The 14,337-nt window shown below is 35.4% G+C and overlaps 5 non-coding genes across 5 annotated transcripts; 2 read left to right on the forward strand and 3 right to left on the reverse strand.

Moving 5' to 3' along the window:
* Positions 1-6,658: 6,658 nt before the first annotated feature.
* Positions 6,659-6,746, reverse strand: TRNAS-UGA (transfer RNA serine (anticodon UGA)). Its single transcript has one exon. It is a non-coding gene; the product is annotated as a tRNA-Ser (tRNA).
* Positions 6,747-7,570: 824 nt separating this feature from the next.
* Positions 7,571-7,641, forward strand: TRNAG-GCC (transfer RNA glycine (anticodon GCC)). Its single transcript has one exon. It is a non-coding gene; the product is annotated as a tRNA-Gly (tRNA).
* A 452-nt stretch (positions 7,642-8,093) lies between these two features.
* On the reverse strand, positions 8,094-8,167 carry TRNAM-CAU (transfer RNA methionine (anticodon CAU)). Its single transcript has one exon. It is a non-coding gene; the product is annotated as a tRNA-Met (tRNA).
* Positions 8,168-10,125: 1,958 nt separating this feature from the next.
* TRNAT-GGU (transfer RNA threonine (anticodon GGU)) lies at positions 10,126-10,197 on the forward strand. Its single transcript has one exon. It is a non-coding gene; the product is annotated as a tRNA-Thr (tRNA).
* A 3,620-nt stretch (positions 10,198-13,817) lies between these two features.
* Positions 13,818-13,888, reverse strand: TRNAC-GCA (transfer RNA cysteine (anticodon GCA)). Its single transcript has one exon. It is a non-coding gene; the product is annotated as a tRNA-Cys (tRNA).
* Positions 13,889-14,337: the final 449 nt, after the last annotated feature.

Consider the following 14,337-nt stretch of genomic DNA (forward strand, 5'->3'; position numbering starts at 1 on the left):
CTTTTCAAGGAAATAGAGAATAGCTGGAACATTTAAACAAGTTTGATTCTTTATCGGATCATAAAAACCTACTTTTTGAAGATCTCTTCCTTCTCTTCGAGATCGAACATCAATTGCAACGATTCGATAGACAGCTTATTGGGATAGATGTAGATAAACAACGCCCCCCCCTAGAAACGTATATGAGGTTTTCTCCTCATACGGCTCGAGAAAATGATTCGAATTTCTGTCGATAATAATAGAAATTAGACTATGACGTGCATTAATTTCCTTACAGAAAAAACAAATTTCATTTATACTCATGACTCAAGTGGGCTAATTTTGCCTGACAAACTTCGAAGGCAAAATCCTTCCAAAATTTTTGAGTCGTCTTTAAACTCTTTTCTTTGTCTCATTTCGAACGAATTGACTTTTATTCCTTATTCTAATCCAACTCTGTTGTTGAGACAATTGAAAATTGTGTTTACTTGTTCTGGAATCCTTTATCTTTGATTTGTGAAATCCTTGGGTTTAGACATTACTTCGGGAATTCCTATTTTTTTCTTTCAAAAGAGTAGCAACATACCCTTTTTTCTTATTTCCTTCGATAAAGCATTTATCTCTTCTATAGAAATCTAATAAGAGGGATTGATTCTGATATACTTTTATTGGACTTTCTTCTTATTTTAACCTTTCGATTTATTTCTATATTAAGGATAGACTGACAAAGTTGGCCTAATTTATTAGTTTTCACTAACCCTAGATTCTTTCCCTTGATAAAAAAAATTCTGTCCTCTCGAGCTCCATCGTGTACTATGTTACTTAAACCCAGCGCAAATTTGGTTCGGAACGAATAGAACAGGCTATGTCGAGCCAAGAGCATTTTCATTACTATGGAAAATGATGGATAGCAAAATCCACAATCGATCATGTCCTTCAAGTCGCACGTTGCTTTCTACCACATCGTTTTAAAACGAAGTTTTACCATAACAAACATTCCTCTTTTCATTGCAAAGTGGTATAGAGAATTGATCCAATATGGATGGAATCATGAATAGTCATTGGTTTAGTTTTTTTATACTAATTAAAACTTGCTATCTATGGAGCAATATGGATAAAAGAAAGTAAGTATTTATCCGGAAGCCTCCGCCAAGATCCAATTTATTTAAACCCATATTAAAATTCTATCATATGAATGAAACATAGTTTGAAAAAGACGACTAAACAAGTTTGCTTAAAACTTATTTATTCTTAAATTTCCACCCTCAACGGATGGCTCGAGATGATCAATCTTGAAGTGAGAAAAGAAGGATTGACTCTTCCTCAATAAATAAACTATCAACCTCCAAAAAAGTTTAATTAATTTAATTACTAGAATTAGAATTCTAGTAGTAATATATTTTTTCAGTACCAAAAACAATTAACTATAATAACTAAATAAACTATTCCAATGAAAAGATTGAAAGTTTTTGGTAGTTATAGAATTCTCGTACTTCTTCAACTCGAATACCAAAAGGAAGAAAAAAATATGACTAAGTGATTTTATAGTAGAGGCATATCCTGAATGTGCTTGATAGATCCCATTTTTTCATGAAAATAAAGATAGTCAATTTGACTGGACTTAAGACTTTATTATGTTTTCTGAGAAAGAATAAGATATCATTATTCTCTTTAATAAACTTTTGTCTCGTACGGAATACTATATGATTTCACCGTTTGTTTCATCAGAAACAATCTGGGACGGAAGGATTCGAACCTCCGAGTAACGGGACCAAAACCCGCTGCCTTACCACTTGGCCACGCCCCATTTCGGGTTTTATGCGACACTAATAAACACTAGTATGTTTATTTGTTATTCGTCAATACCATTTCAATTACATAAAAAAGGAGGGATATTCTCTTGCTAGTATTCTACACATGCGGATAATATAGAATCAAAAAAATGCATTGATCATTACATGGAATTCTATTAAGATATTATATGAAAGTCGAATTTATTCCACTCTCATTTGAGAGTGCGAATACAAGGAGGTATTTTGTGTTTGGGAAAGTCCGAAGAAAAAAGATTTTGAATCTGCCTTTTCCTTCTTTCCCTTAAAAAAATAACTCAAGAAAAATCCAATTATTTACTCTACAAGAATGAAATGCTTGTTATGCCTAATATACTTAGTTTAACCTGTATCTGTTTTAATTCTGTTCTTTATCCTACTAGTTTTTTCTTTGCCAAATTACCCGAAGCTTATGCTATTTTCAATCCAATCGTGGATATTATGCCTGTTATACCTCTATTCTTTTTTCTATTAGCCTTTGTTTGGCAAGCTGCTGTAAGTTTTCGATGAAATCTTTAGTACTCTGTATGCCAAATTGAATGATGTGTTCATTCCAAAAAAATTTTAAAATGGGTAAAAGCCGAGAAGTTTTATATTTTTATATTATGAACCTTCGATTCTAAAATTTAAATTCTTCTACATTGAATGGGTAGCTACAGCAATAAATTTGGATCAGCCTTTCTACTCCCCTGCACCTAGGTTGAGCAGGTACCTAAAGGTACCTACACAATACCTAACCACCTAACCCTATTTTTGCTATTGATAAGAGTGCTTATTATAAAAGAATTCTTGCAATTTTTTTCAAGAATTCTTTTTTGCATTTTTAGGTATAAAAAAAAACCATCCTAGTGGATCCGTGTGGTAAGGAAAAACTGGTAATCTATTCCTTAAAAAAAAATCTTGGAGATTATGTAATGCTTACTCTCAAACTTTTTGTTTATACAGTAGTGATATTCTTTGTTTCACTCTTTATCTTTGGATTCTTATCTAATGACCCAGGACGGAATCCTGGACGCGAGGAGTAAAAATTCAGTTTTTTTTTTTCTTATTGGATTTGTTTCGTACATTTATCTATGAGAAAATCCGGGGGTCAGAATTCTTTCCAATTCGAAAGTCCCAAATGATCCAAGGGAGCGGAAAGAGAGGGATTCGAACCCTCGGTACAAAAAAAATTGTACAACGGATTAGCAATCCGCCGCTTTAGTCCACTCAGCCATCTCTCCACGTTCCAAAGCGAAAGGTTTCCGTGATATGATATAGGCAAGAAATAAGAAATAACGGTTGCAAAAAACCCCTTTTTTTTCTTTCAAAAGTCTATAAAAATTATATTGCCAATTCCATTTTAATTATATTCTTTTTTCTTAATGTTAATAAAAAAAGAAGAAAATTCTTGTTTTTTCTTTCTAAAAATCGATATTGGCCGAGAGACAATCAAATAGATTTTCTCTTTAGCGGGCATTTCCATATAGGACTTGTTATAATTATAATAAAACAAGCAGGTTATATAAAAAAAAACGCTTTTTTTGTCGATTATTTATCAAGAAAGCAAAAAGGGTTCTTATCAAATCCACCATAAAATTGGAAAGAAGCATAAAGTAAGTAGACCTGACTCCTTTAATGATGCCTCTATCCGCTATTCTGATATATAAATTCGATGTAGATGAAATTGTATAAGCGAATTTTTTTTATTTCCTTAGACTTAGACCGCGCAAGACAAGAATTTTTCGCTATTTACGATTTCATATTCTTGTTACTAGATGTTCTATAGGAATAAGAAGAAATCGCAACTCCTTTGCGCTACACATAAAATTGGATTTCGAAGGTCCATTTTTTTTTTTCAGAATCCTCTATTATTTTAGTTCTTCCACCCATGCAATAGAGAGGGAATGGAAAAGAAGGGTTACTTTTATTTGCATTTTTCCCTTAAAAGATAGACTTTGAAATAGGAGTCTTGGAATAATGCTGAATTCAAAGGTTTATTTCTTTCTATAGTATAAGAAAAACAATTTATTTCTATTTCTATAGTATAAGAAAAACAAATAAATAGTATAAGAAAAACAAATCGAATCAAATTCATGGATTTACCACGACCTCGGTTGTGACTGTGACTCCATAGATAAAAATGGGAAATTTCTCTCTTCGAGACCATTGAAAAAGGGCATTGAACGAGAAAGAAATCGTCCACAGATAATAAAACTATCATATGCCTTGGAAAGTGATATGAGGTGCTCGGAAATGGTTGAAGTAATTGAATAGGAGGATCACTATGACTATAGCCCTTGGTAGAATTCCTAAAGAAGAAAATGATCTATTTGATACTATGGATGACTGGTTACGAAGGGACCGTTTCGTTTTTGTAGGATGGTCTGGCCTATTGCTCTTTCCTTGTGCTTATTTCGCTTTAGGGGGTTGGTTTACAGGGACAACTTTTGTAACTTCTTGGTATACCCATGGATTGGCTAGTTCCTATTTGGAAGGTTGTAATTTCTTAACCGCAGCAGTTTCTACCCCTGCCAATAGTTTAGCACACTCTTTGTTGCTACTATGGGGGCCCGAAGCACAAGGAGATTTTACTCGTTGGTGTCAATTAGGCGGTCTATGGACTTTTGTAGCTCTCCACGGGGCTTTTGCACTAATAGGTTTCATGTTACGCCAATTTGAACTTGCTCGGTCTGTTCAATTGCGGCCTTATAATGCAATCTCATTCTCTGGTCCAATTGCTGTTTTTGTTTCTGTATTCCTTATTTATCCACTGGGGCAATCTGGTTGGTTCTTTGCGCCGAGTTTTGGCGTAGCAGCGATATTTCGATTCATCCTTTTCTTCCAAGGATTTCATAATTGGACGTTGAACCCATTTCATATGATGGGAGTTGCCGGAGTATTAGGTGCGGCTCTGCTATGCGCTATTCATGGAGCGACCGTAGAAAACACTCTATTTGAGGACGGTGATGGTGCAAATACCTTCCGTGCTTTTAACCCAACTCAAGCTGAAGAAACTTATTCAATGGTCACTGCTAACCGCTTTTGGTCCCAAATCTTTGGTGTTGCTTTTTCCAATAAACGTTGGTTACATTTCTTTATGCTATTTGTACCCGTCACCGGTTTATGGATGAGTGCTATTGGCGTAGTTGGCTTGGCTCTGAACTTACGTGCCTATGACTTTGTTTCCCAGGAAATCCGTGCAGCGGAAGATCCTGAATTTGAGACTTTCTACACCAAAAATATTCTTTTAAACGAGGGTATTCGTGCGTGGATGGCAGCTCAGGATCAGCCTCATGAAAATCTTATATTCCCTGAGGAGGTTCTACCACGTGGAAACGCTCTTTAATGGAACTTTCGTTTTAGCTGGTCGTGACCAAGAAACCACCGGCTTTGCTTGGTGGGCTGGGAATGCCAGACTTATCAATTTGTCCGGTAAACTGCTTGGAGCTCATGTAGCTCATGCCGGATTAATCGTATTCTGGGCCGGAGCAATGAACCTATTTGAAGTGGCCCATTTCGTACCAGAAAAGCCCATGTATGAACAAGGGTTGATTTTACTTCCACACTTAGCTACTCTAGGTTGGGGAGTAGGGCCAGGGGGGGAAGTTCTAGATACTTTTCCGTACTTTGTATCTGGCGTACTTCACCTAATTTCCTCCGCAGTCTTAGGCTTCGGTGGCATTTATCACGCGCTTCTGGGACCCGAGACTCTTGAGGAATCTTTTCCATTCTTTGGTTATGTCTGGAAAGATAGAAATAAAATGACTACAATTTTGGGTATTCACTTAATTTTGTTAGGTCTAGGTGCTTTTCTTCTAGTACTCAAGGCTCTTTATTTTGGCGGTGTATATGATACCTGGGCCCCTGGGGGGGGAGATGTAAGAAAAATTACCAATTTGACCCTTAGTCCCAGTGTTATATTTGGTTATTTACTAAAATCTCCTTTTGGTGGAGAAGGGTGGATTGTTAGTGTAGATGATTTAGAAGATATAATTGGTGGGCATGTATGGTTGGGTTTTATTTGTGTATTTGGCGGAATTTGGCATATTTTAACCAAACCCTTCGCATGGGCTCGCCGTGCATTTGTATGGTCTGGAGAAGCTTACTTGTCTTATAGTTTAGCTGCTTTATCTGTCTTTGGTTTTATCGCTTGTTGTTTTGTATGGTTCAATAATACAGCTTATCCGAGTGAGTTTTATGGACCCACCGGGCCAGAAGCTTCTCAAGCTCAAGCATTTACTTTTCTAGTTAGAGACCAGCGTCTTGGAGCTAATGTGGGATCCGCTCAAGGACCCACAGGTTTAGGTAAATATCTAATGCGTTCCCCAACTGGGGAGGTTATCTTTGGAGGGGAAACTATGCGTTTTTGGGACCTTCGTGCTCCATGGTTAGAACCTCTAAGGGGCCCCAACGGTTTGGACTTGAGTAGGTTGAAAAAAGACATACAACCTTGGCAAGAACGACGCTCAGCAGAATATATGACCCACGCTCCTTTAGGCTCTTTAAATTCCGTGGGTGGCGTAGCTACCGAGATCAATGCAGTTAATTATGTCTCTCCTAGAAGTTGGTTATCAACTTCTCATTTTGTTCTAGGATTCTTCTTTTTTGTGGGCCATTTATGGCATGCAGGAAGAGCCCGAGCTGCTGCAGCAGGTTTTGAAAAGGGAATCGATCGTGATTTGGAACCTGTTCTTTACATGAACCCTCTTAACTAAGATTTTCTTATTTATACCTGTTCTACTTTTTTTCTGTTCTGGCTCGGTTATTCCATCTAGCCGAGCCATTCATTCCTTTTTATGAAAGAAAGATAAGGGACAGAAAAAAAAAATAAATAAAAATGAAAGAAACAAACGTATTCAATAAGCAAAAGGAGAGAGAGGGATTCGAACCCTCGATAGTTCCTAGAACTATACCGGTTTTCAAGACCGGAGCTATCAACCACTCAGCCATCTCTCCACAGCCTAATCCTTATTTTACTCCTACAAATAGAACATAGCCATATAAAAAATAAAAAGATTTATTAGCCTCTAGAAAGATATCAGATACAAGTTCCTTTTCGATATATCTCTGTATACTGTATACACGGATACAGGATCCGCTATACCCGCTTGTGAAATAAAGAGTAAATAATCTCTTCTCACCCCCATATCCAAATAAAAAAGCGGTTTAAGTAATAAATTTGAATTAAAGAGAAGAATCAATGGATTCATGATTAAACCCCTCCTACTTCTTGTATTTTTTTACAATTTTGGTTTAAGTGAGGGATCAAATATGTAGTCAACTTTATTTGATGGTAGCTTGGAGGATTAGAAATATGACTATTGCTTTCCAATTAGCTGTTTTTGCATTAATTGCGACTTCCTCAGTCTTAGTAATTAGTGTACCCCTTGTATTTGCTTCTCCTGATGGTTGGTCAAATAATAAAAATGTTGTATTTTCCGGTACATCATTATGGATTGGACTAGTCTTTCTCGTAGCTATTCTGAATTCTCTCATTTCTTAAATGAAATTTGGTTAATATTTATTAACCCCATAAAAAAGAAATAATAAAGGCCATTTCTTCTAAAAAATTAGAATAGTGAGACGTATTAAAACGCAATTTGCGTTCCGAATTGCTAGCTCTTCTCTTTCAGTATTATGAAATTCCATTCCCATTAGAATATTCATTGACAGATAATAAAAAAAGGAAAACTCTAATATAATAGAAAATGAAATGAAACGGTCGACCCAGACATAGAAGGTCGACCCAGGCGGATATACGCTATAAAATATATACCGTAGCGAGCGTAGTTCAATGGTAAAATATCTCCTTGCCAAGGAGAAGATACGGGTTCGATTCCCGCCGCTCGCCCGCTTAATTTATCAAAGTACTATGATAAAAAGTTTAGTCTAGTTAACTGTTTAACTACTTATATTAAATTAAGTATTAATTAGGTGTTAGTCTAGTGCCGTATCCCTTACTATCTTACCCTTCCTTTGCATCCCACTCAAAAAAAGAGGGCGCTCCAGAGGCAGAAATAGAACTCGCCAACAGAGCTCCAAAAATTGGGTATTAACTGAGACAAACAACGGGCAAACTTTTTTTAAAGGGAAGGGAGAGGTAGACTGTCCCTTTCGTTTCATTTTTATTTTCTGCAGGGTAGGGAGAGGCCTTGCGCCTTCTTTTTTTGAAGGCAAGTGACTTCGCAAACTGCTCAATTTTGCCCTCTAGGGCCGGGAACTAATGAATAAAAAAGGGTTGGATACGCCCCTCTACCATACATATCTAGAGAAATAGAATAGTCCTTTTATACAGACTGCTAAGTGCGGAGACGGGAATCGAACCCGTGACCTCAAGGTTATGAGCCTCGTGAGCTACCAAACTGCTCTACTCCGCTCTGGAGTACCAGAAACTGGTGGACAAAAAAGGCTTGAATACAAGCCTCTAACATGTCTAGACAAATAGAATACTCCTTTTATACAGAATGGAGCGGGTAGCGGGAATCGAACCCGCATCGTTAGCTTGGAAGGCTAGGGGTTATAGTCGACGTTGGTTGATTATTTTTAACGTCTCTAATTCAAAACCGAACATGAAATTTTGATTTCATTCGGCTCCTTTATGGATATTCTCACCACTTAACATCTATGTCAGCTTTTCTATTTGAATGGAACCAAAGCTCTCCGCTTTCTAGATGATCCTTATAGAGTAGGAGATAGAAATTCTATCTAAATTCATCTAATCTACTTACTTCGTTCCCTAATTTCATTCAAGAGATCCTGAGGAAAAGAATTGGGTTTCCACCGAGCTGAAACAATATGCGGATGGTTCTAGTAAACCAAAACTATCGTTTTTTAGCTATTTGGCTTCCTTATTCCTTATTTTAAGAAGATTTAGTTACGATTGGAAATCAACTTTTTTGTATCTTCATCCATAGATCCTTTACTCATATTTTCAAAATTGGAATACTTAATCCAATGCAAAATTATGCTTCGCGACTCTGTACTCATAATCCTATTTTTATTTTGGATGCAATTTAAATTAGTCTTTGGATACAAATCGCCAGAATGTATATTCTTCCTCAATATGCTATTGAGAGGAAAAGGATTTAATCCTTTATAAGAACTAAAGTTTTCATCGGAATATAAAAATAAAAAACTTAAGGATGCCTTAAGTATATCATTTCAAATTCAGTTATTAATAGAACGAATCACACTTTTACCACTAAACTATACCCGCTACATTGTAGATTATGGTATAAATGGTACCCTTTGTCAAGGATAGCCATTTGACAAGAAGGCTAATTCCCCCTTATTGAATCAGATGGAGAAGGTTCATGACACTGAGCCGTTGGTACTTCTACTTCGATCGCTCGCCTTTACTTTAGGATTTAGATAGCCCCTCTGGTCTGTAAAAAAAATCTTTTCTTACCATGCTAATAGCGCCTGAACCAAATGTATTTATTTTGATTAGGATCCTATTCTACGGTTACGACTACAATAATAATTATTTACTTTGCAAGGACGTAAGTGTGTCAGACTGCTAAATTGTTTTATTATTCCTACAATATAAACTAGGGGATATAGGGGGTAACACTGTCCCTATAAATTCCTTTTTTCCTTTTCTTTTTTGTCCAGAATTGAACAAAAAAGAAATTATGGAAGATGTTTTCTTCCCCCATTAAGTCCGAGCCATAGAGTAAGAGTGAGATGAGTTTTCCAAATTCATCATAGACTTTCCCTATGGCTTGATAGAAGTAAGCAGCAAAGAGTCGTAACTTAAAGAAAAAAACGGACAGGGCCGACAGATTTACCTGATGTAAAGAAGATCCTAAAAGTCTCTGATTAGTCGACTCTCTCCATTTAACACTTTCCTCTCTCTCCTTTTTTCCACTGACTCAATTCTAGTTTATTAGATTCTTGTTTAAAAGAATGCAAAAAGTTCAATAGAACTAAGAACACATAAAAAATAGCATAGAGGATCAAGGCCATTACCAAAAGTTCCTCCCAAGGATCCTATATCCTATTGGGTATCTGTTCCCCGCCTTTTCCCGCTAGGATCGGAAATCTTATATTTTCCATATCCATATACCGTTGAATCCTTGGGGTTCCAGAATCCGCCTATTTTACTAGTCTTCGGAAACGGAAAACCCTGAACCAAGAAGAGTTGGATATGTTATGTAGGGTATGTTTTTTTTTATTAATTTTATTTTGAGCTCTCAAGATATCGATATATACATATACAATCTCTACATAATGTCTCTCTCTCTATCTCTATATATTATATATATAATATGTACATTATGCAGTAGACCCATAATGGGAAATCCAAGTGGCTAATTTTTGAATTAAATAAAAAGCCCTTTTAACTCAGTGGTAGAGTAATGCCATGGTAAGGCATAAGTCATCGGTTCAAATCCGATAAAGGGCTTTTTAAATTAGTGGTAGAGTAATCTCGTGCTAAGACGTAAGTCGTTGGTTCGAATCTGATAGAGTACTTTTCTACTAAATTGATTCACTTTTTTTCTTTGTTTTTGAAACTTTCTCTATATTTTTAGAGAATTTTATGACTTAGTGCGGGATGGATGCATTTTTGGTATGAACACTAAATGAAGCACGGAGAATTAATCTATAACGATCAACTAAAAAAAATCCTAGATGAAAACATAACAGAAAAGTTGGAAAAACTCTTTGCTTTGGATCTATTTATACTTTTCGAGTATATTGACAATTCCAAAAAACTGCTCATACTATGATTATAGTATAATCACGAGCGGTTGTATATGGCCCTATCGTCTAGTGATGCCCCTATCGTCTAGTGGTTCAGGACATCTCTCTTTCAAGGAGGCAGCGGGGATTCGACTTCCCCTGGGGGTAGGGAGTATTATGAAAGGAGGTTAATCATAGATTAGCAAAAACCCTAGAATAAATTCTTCCTGGGTCGATGCCCGAGTGGTTAATGGGGACGGACTGTAAATTCGTTGACAATGTCTACGCTGGTTCAAATCCAGCTCGGCCCAAACCAAAAATCTAGGGCTTCGTGAGTATGAACTAAATCCTTTTGTTTTTCTTCCATAAAATAAAATGTCTGATCTATAGAAATAAAAGATAAAGAAAAAAGGGAAATTTTTTTTTCTAATCCATATCTCTCTCATTCCTTTCTTACAAACAAAAGAGTTTTTCTTATTGAAGGCTGGATTATTATCCATTTTTAGTGATAAAAAATCACGACATACTAGTTATGTCACTCTCACTATACCCACGTATAATATAATATGTGGGTATGTAGTATATGATTCGTCTATTTCTTAGAGTACGAAAGACGAATCGAATCTTCTTATGGTTCTATTTAAGAATGGGTATGCCATACACCCCGCGGGGATTGTAGTTCAATTGGTCAGAGCACCGCCCTGTCAAGGCGGAAGCTGCGGGTTCGAGCCCCGTCAGTCCCGAACTAGGGTTCAATGAATGGAGAAATTGATATTTCCTTTTTCCATGAAAAAAAGGGGCAGGGAGCAAGATCAAATACCCACAGGGCACCCTTACTTCACTTTTTTATTTTGCATCTCTCATTAAAGAGGGAGGGAGGGCATATAGGAATTTTTTTTTCACTACTCCCAATCGATAAAGAAAGACACACATACGATATGTGGATTAGTAGAATTTAGGATATTATATTACTCTATCTTTCTTTATGATGATACCATCCTCATCTTAATTTCCTATTCCACTCTTATGGAATAGAGTACCGGTATTTTACCGGAATCCATACATAAATCGTATTCCCTTTTTATTTCAGACCTCTTTTCCCCATCTCACTTCTACTGCTTATTTGGATGTCTATGTGACCCATAGAAAGTGAAAGTTGGTCATATAATACATACATAATTGTATGTATAACTATAAGAAAAAGGAAGGGAAATTGTATAAGATTAAGAAAGTATAAGATTAAGAAAGCTCGTGGGTTAGAGATATAGAAAAGAAAAAGTAGAAAAGGATTAAAAAAGAGGGAATTCCTAATCCAATCAAAAAACCCATTTTGGTCTTAGTGTGGATAGAGGATCTTCCTATGTTATACTATATAACTCTCATCCGTGAAATATAACTCTCATCCATGAATTGATTTGATAGATCCGATATTCATAATATTGAATTGATTCAGTATTATCAGAATGCAAGCCCTACCCTTGAATTTACAAGATACCCCTTTTTCCTCTCCATGGGATTACATCCCGAGTTATTGTGAAAATAAAAAATAAAGAGGTTATGGAAGTCAATATTCTCGCATTTATTGCTACTGCACTGTTCATTCTAGTTCCTACTTCTTTTTTACTTATTATTTATGTAAAAACAGTCAGCCAAAATAATTAATTGGAATTCCAATTAATCATTGAAGAAATTAAAAAGGGATTAAATAAAAAAAATCCAAGTCTTAAATGAAAGGATCTGGTTGGAATCTTAAAGTGTGGTAGAAAGAACTACATATAGTTTTTTCTACGACACTTTAGATTCTTTCTATTATATTATCTTTGAATCTACATAGAATAGATTAGTAGATTGAAATAGTTAAGTAGTCTAATTCAATTTCTTTTTTCATTGCATCCACTTAATTTCAATCAGGTCAAAATAAAAAAATCTAAGACAATTCTTGACCAAAGAATCCATGGAAGGAAAGAAAAATAATATGAAGAATAGACTATAGTAAAAAGTAAAAGGAAATGGAAAATGTGTGATATGCCGTGAATAGTTCCGTGGAAGAAAGTCTAATTTTCTTATGTATAGAACTTTTTTTAACCATTCGTCATTTCTAGTAGAAATTCTGAATTGGTATAATGGCTCTTTCTTACATTACAACTTACAATACAAGAGTTTCTTACAGGAGTGAAACAAAACTAAAGAAAAAGATTAAAGAATAACGTTTGACAAAATGATTAATGCAAAATGATCCATTAAAGAAAAGAATTGATACAACAATTTGATTACTTAATCAATTAGTAGTATCCCTAGAGTCCACTCCTTCCCCATACTACTAGTGAAAGAGAAAATGTAAAGACTACCATTAAAGCAGCCCAAGCGAGACTTACTATATCCATCTAAATTATGTCTCCTATTTCTATGAAGGGATTATTCTACTATTGATCAATAATCATAGTGGAATCAAGGGTACAGAGTCAAAAAGGGATTCCGCCCTAAGGCCATGGATCAATCAGTTCAAGGAATTTACTCCTAACAAATTCTTATAGGAATTCTGGTAGAATTAGAGAGCATTAAAAATACGAGATACTATAGCCCTTTTTTCCTTAAAAAAGAAAGAGTACGGGAATGATGTCCTGAATAGAAGAAGCGGGAATAGGAAGATTTTTTATTCCTTTTGTTACTCTTTTTTTTTTTTTTAAGCAAAGGACGCCCGAATATACCATAAAATTATCGATAGATAAATATTTATTGGATACCTACCTTACCTAATGTTTATTTTTGACCTAAACCCTGCAGCCTTGCTTTGTATCATTCTATGAAAGAATGAAGAGATTTTATCCATAATACAACTCCTAAATTGATTTTTGATCGACCTATTTAATCTGATTCTCGTTAGAATTAAGTAGTCCTTACTTTAGTGTATGTAGGTAACATAAGATGTACGATAAAAAAATGTATAATAATTAGTAAGTCTTGATATTCTTTCGTGGAGTCCCTTCTTGAATCTTAGATTGAAAAAAAAAAAGAATGCCCCTTAGGGACCTTTCTTTGGATACCAAGATTTCTGACATCTTATCCTCGTATTTTAAAATTATCAAATCGAATCTCAATTAAGAACCAATTCAAATTCATATAATAAAAGAATAAGGAAACACTACCTCACCCCTATTGATAACCATTTTGGCCACTACCGTCAAAACAAACCCTAACCCTAGTTTGAGGATAGAACTATGGTATGGTTTCTCTAAACCCAGTATCGGCAGGCCCAGTTACTCTCTTGCCCGAACTTATGCGAAGTAAAAATTTATCGAATTCGATCAGCACTATAAAAAAAACCTAAGTATTTTATTGATCAGGCGGCACCCAGATTTGAACTGGGGATAAAGGATTTGCAGTCCCCTGCCTTACCGCTTGGCCATGCCGCCAAAAAATCCGATCAAAAATCTAGAAAACAGCAAGTATTCATCCACGTTTTCTTACGAAAAGCCCCTTTTATTTTGAATATAATTCTACTTACTTTTTTCCAATCTTTTTCAAAAAATCTATTCCTGCTTTTTTTGATCCAGTTTCTATTATTCTCCTCGATAGATTCTATCTTAAAACATACATTGTTAACACAATAAAACTTCCCATTTCTTTCTATTGAGATGAAAAAGAAGAAAAAGTGGATTTCTATTCACAGGCTGCAAAATTCAGAATAAATTGGAACCGTTAACTAGAATTCTCTTTTTTTTATTGCAGTAGTGAACTACTCTTAAATCGGTATTATCTCCCCCCCCTTCAATGGCATAATAAAATATTATGGCTTTATGCTTAATCCGTGTATAGGTAAACTTTAGGTCCGAACAGCATTATTATCCAAAGATCCCCTTTA

The sequence above is a fragment of the Triticum urartu genome, unplaced genomic scaffold (assembly GCF_056163025.1).
Source record: "Triticum urartu cultivar PI428250 unplaced genomic scaffold, HENAU_Tu73 scaffold2, whole genome shotgun sequence".
Taxonomy (NCBI): Eukaryota; Viridiplantae; Streptophyta; class Magnoliopsida; order Poales; family Poaceae; genus Triticum; species Triticum urartu.